The sequence below is a fragment of the Maniola hyperantus genome, chromosome 23 (assembly GCF_902806685.2).
Source record: "Maniola hyperantus chromosome 23, iAphHyp1.2, whole genome shotgun sequence".
Lineage (NCBI taxonomy): Eukaryota > Metazoa > Arthropoda > Insecta > Lepidoptera > Nymphalidae > Maniola > Maniola hyperantus.
This window is the reverse complement of record NC_048558.1, coordinates 4451442-4456578: the sequence shown is the minus strand read 5'-3', so window position 1 is coordinate 4456578 and position 5137 is coordinate 4451442. Positions and strand designations below refer to the sequence as shown.

General features: G+C 41.5%; 1 protein-coding gene across 1 annotated transcript in view; it reads right to left on the bottom strand.

The window, feature by feature from the left end:
- The window catches only part of LOC117993223 (acyl-CoA Delta(11) desaturase-like), a 214109-nt gene that overhangs the window by 13113 nt on the left and 195859 nt on the right, over positions 1-5137 (bottom strand). The window lies entirely within an intron of this gene.

The window sequence follows — 5137 nt, the reverse complement described above, 5'->3', positions numbered from 1 at the left end:
CGGATTTTCACGTATAAAATTATTTATTATTCAAGTAGATTGGACCAACCTATAAAAAGTAGGTTTAGGTTACTTTATATGGGTTTCATAAAACGCCCGCCTATTGATTCCCTTACCCAGTGTCGAACTGATTGATAGCCACCAAGCTCATATGACATTTATTTTTAATCCATTGAAGATTTTCTACGAAAAATCCTTTTGGTGTCACACAGTGAAGCATTGTAGAAGCAACCAATGTCAAATGAAGTAGCTGGCTATTATTCAAGGTTTAAATACACTGGAGATAGCGAATCACCCGCCAGGTTAGCTCGCTTCCATCTTAGAATCCATAGACTAGCGCTTGGCTGCAATCAGACGGTGGCAAGTGATGATGTAGCCTAAGATGCAGCGCGCTTGCCTAGAAGATGCCTATTCATTCTTGACTTGTAGGTGCCCATATTATAATTGGAGGGGAAAACTGATGCTGCAAAGGTGTTCCTTTTAGCGGTTCGGATTAGAAATGAGGAGGCAAACCGCTACGTACGTATCCGTGGAATTTCTACTACGTACGGGTGCAGATCTTGGCGATGCCTTGCGGTACGAGTTACGATAGTAGAAGGGTGAAGGAGGAACCAGGTTGAAAAGTTGTATTGTTGTATAATAACTTGTATTGGTGCTAACCATTGATGACGTACCCACGCCACTTACTAAATAACTTACTAACTATCTTGTTATCGAATAGTATACTTAAGTACCTCATAAGATTATACTTAATAAGTGAGGGCCTCATAAGAGTCACTCAGCGGGCGATGGAGAGATCTATGCTTGGAGTTTCTCTACGTGATCAAATCAGAAATGAGGAGATCCGTAGGAGAACTAGAGTATCCGATATAGCTCAACGGGTTGCGAAGCTGAAGTGACAATGGGCAGGGCACATAGTTCGTAAAACCGATAGACATTGGGGTCCCAAGGTGCTGGAAGCACCGGTGCGAGGTGAATGGCGACCACGCACCGGAGTGAGACGCAGTGTTAGAAGACCCCCACTAGGTAGACGGACGACATAAGACATGTCGCAGGGAGCTGCTAGATTCAGGCGCGACCGTGGCGTGTGGAAGTCCCTACAAGAGACCTATGTCCAGCAGTGGACGTCTATCGATTGATGATGATGATGATGATACTTAAGTACTAACAAGAACTAGAGGCTCAGAATGTTTTCTCTGCGAATAAGATTTTCCATAACAGCATCGTCATTCATCAAACGAGTGCTTCTGTTTCTCAACTTCCTCCATTGACCTACTAACTGCGGATGGAGCGAACGAGCAATACGTCTTTTGAGGGGAGCCGCTTTAAGACGTGACGTTGCCCGTCAAGCGTCTCTTTCATCTAGATATATAAAAGGAAAAGGTGACTGACTGACTGACTGGTCTATCAACGCACAGCTCAAACTACTGGATGGATCGGGCTGAAATTTGGCATGCAGATAGCTTGGCATTTTATATATTTAGACACAAGTAAGCCCTTGACTGCAATCTCATCTGGTGGTAAGTGATGATGTAGTCCAAGAAGGAAATGGGATCGAACCTGGAAGGGGTATGGCAGTTTTTATAAAACCCATACCCCTTTGTTTTCTACACGGCATCGTACTGGAACGCTTATTAGCTTGGCGGCACGGCTTTGCTAGCTATGGCTGCAGCCTCCGACCAGAATTCCATTTTCTTGTGCTGTCGTCTCCCAAACGTGTTTCTCGGCGGCTAGAGAGCAACCGAGCCAAAAGCGGAGCACCCCTAAACGAATTCTGCAATTTATTTCCGCGGAAATACGACGGAAAATCGGATAATCCGACCGAAAAATTGTTGATATTCAATTTCGGTTGGAACCATTTTTTTCATAAGGTTTTATTGAATATTCTATACTCTATTTGACCTCCATTACGTGAAGAAATCTTATCCAGAGTTTCCGGGTTCAGTGCAGTAGATATTCTAAATTAAAATTACGCGCTAGATACCCACTTTTCTTTTCATCCGGCAATTTTCTGCCAACTCTTCTTTTTGAATCGTGGTCTATTTTTAACCAACTTCCAAAAAAGAGGAGGTTCTCAATTCGACTGCATGTTTTTTTGTATGTTTGTTACGCGATTACTCTGGCAACTATGAGTTCTATTGATGATTCTTTTTTTGTTTGGTAGGTCATACTTCTGGACGGATCGGGCTGTAATTTGGCATGCAGATAGCTATTACGGCGTAGACATCTGCTAAGAAAGGATTTTTGAAAATTCAACCCCTAAGGGGGTAAAATAGGCGGTTGAAATTTGTTTTTGCAACCCGTTGAGCTATGTCGGTTACTCTAGTTCTCCTAGGGATCTCCTCATTCTGATCACGTAGAGAAACTCCAAGCATAGCTCTCTCCGTCGCCCGCTGAGTGACTCTGAGCTATTCAATACGGATGCAATCAATAGATCCTATATTTTACATGCTGTCAAATACCCTATTGGAATTCCGCGTGTTGGCTTTGAATTTGCGTTCAAATAAATTCCTAGATAAAGGAGAGATCTATGCAATTAATTAAATGTTACCCGCTCACGGTGGTGTAAGATTACGTGGTTTAACCATTACACCACGTTTTAACAACGACACCACGCGAGCGTAAATCAAAGGTCGTCGGGTCAAAGGTGGTACGCTTAACGCTTATATACCTACCTACAGGATATACTTAGCTGGAATAGAATAGAATAGAATAGAATAGAATGTTTTTTTATTCATGTAAACTTTTTAAAAGTGCTTATGAATAGTCAGGTAGTTTTAATTTACCACTGGTTCGGAATGCCGTTCCTACCGAGAAGAACCAGCAAGAAACTCGGCGGTTGCTCTTTTTAATTTTTCAATTTACAATGTTATTATACCGTACTATACAAGCCATTGCAGCCCCGTGCATTGCTGGAGCGAGTCAAATCCAAGCTTTTTTATCGTTTACATAGTCTGCGACTGTATAATATGCTTTTTTTAGGAGCATACTTTTAACACATTTTTAAACTTGTGTAAAGGCAAGTCTAAAATTGCTTGTGGAATTTTATTATAAAATATTACACTCATTACTGGATGGATATAAGCACACCAATTTGTTAAAGTGAAATATGATAGGTACTTAATAATCTATCTATATAAAAGGAAAATGTGACTGATTGACTGACTGACTGATCTATCAACGCACAGCTCAAACTACTGGACGGATCGCATTGAAATTCGGCATGCAGATAGCTATTATGACGTAGGCATCCGCTACGAAAGGATTTTTCAAAATGCAACCCCTTAAGGGGTAAAATAGGGGTTTGAATTTTGTATGAAAGTCTGTCAGTTTTGAAGTGTCTGTAAAGAAGTTTTGTAGTAAATATTTTTGCAATTAGCAGTATGACATATTTTATTAAGCTCATATGTTAAAATCTCATTGTTAAAGATCAACCCTTAGGGTGTAAAATAGGGGTTTAAAATTTGTGTAGTCCACGCGGACGAAGTCGCGGGCATAAGCTGGTTTTAAATACGTATCAAAAATTGCGGACCGCAATTATATATAGTGCGCGACAGGTTGAGATGACAATCGGGGTATGAGGAGAGGGGACTCCCCGCACACACACACGTCACCCGTGCTCGCCCGCACCGAGATAGCGCGGGGGCTGTGCGGGTGTGTAGGGCGTTTCCTCCCCGATAGCTATCTCAACCTGTCGCCGACTATATCTACCTACTACGTAGAATTATTAGGTACAATACGCCGCCGAAAGTAATGTACATCGGCCTTTAGAATGACATTTTGGCTTTATAGATCGTTGTCTCTGTCACTCATAGTTATATGACGTTTTGTCGGTCTCAACGAAGGAGACAGTGCTCTACAAATTTGCTATCTCCTTCTAAAGGTCGATGTACATTACTTTAAAACTACAGTGAAATCACACAGTACTGTGAACGCAACGCGATCACGATCTGAAATTCTTTATTAGAATACCAATGATAGCGCGACTTATCGCTTGCATTGTATGCCTTATTGAGGGGGACGTTCACCTTATTTATACACAGGATGTCAAAAAACCGACCATTTTCATTCGATTAAGGCGATAATAAGCAAGAAAGGGCTTCGTAAAAGTCGAATTAACTGTTTAATTGGCTATTGTCTTGAGAAAATGGAAAGATGCTGACCAAAGTTTGAACAAATAACCATCGTTCTTCTAAACTAAACTTCTTATTTTAAAAAATCAATGGATTCCCAGAGTCATACTTACACTATTGGGTTGGTTTACTCCTCAGTGAATTGGTGTGAAGGTGACTACTGACTAGTTGGGCACCCACACCTCAGCTCGGTTTCGCTATCATCACCTCGAAGCAGCATCAGCATCAATCACATGAAATCTATGGCGTCCATTGGACGATGCGTTTTGCATCACTCACTTCCAAAAGTCATGACTTGGCTACATAATGAACACTTCGTCCGCGTGGATATATGTTTAAAAAATCTCGCGGGAACTATGCATTTTCACGCGTTAAAAAGTAACCTAAGTATATGTTTAGTAGTAGTAGTTACCAGTAGTTTTGCGTGAAAAGTAAGTAACACACACACACACACACACACTCACACACACACACACACACACACACACACACACACACACACACACACACACACACACACACACACGCACGCACGCAAATTATCGCGTTTTATAATATAAGTAAGTGTGATATGTTATTTTGGAACATCCTGTATCTAGTAGCCCTATCAACAGTTCGAAACAGCATCAAAATCGTACGACATTAGAAATCCATTTGCGTCCGGACCGCCACAGAATCGCCGTCGCAGCCTCCGTATTAGGGCAATGTCAGATTAGATTCTAAAGTCGCCTTATACAGATTTAGTAATAGTCGTCGGCTTCTAATTTAATCATTTCGCTATTGTATGCGAGCTGTTAATTTTCAAGTCATAGCAGGAGTTTAACAGCTTCGTTACTGGTATTGACAACTTTTCTAATGTCATTCATCGTCAACTCTTTACCGGCTTACTACAGAGAACGGGGGTTTTCTCAGCATGAGTAGGCTCTGGCGATACCTACCACGTAGGACAAATGCGGATTGGCAGACTTCACACACCTTTGAGAACATTATGAGCAACTCTCCGG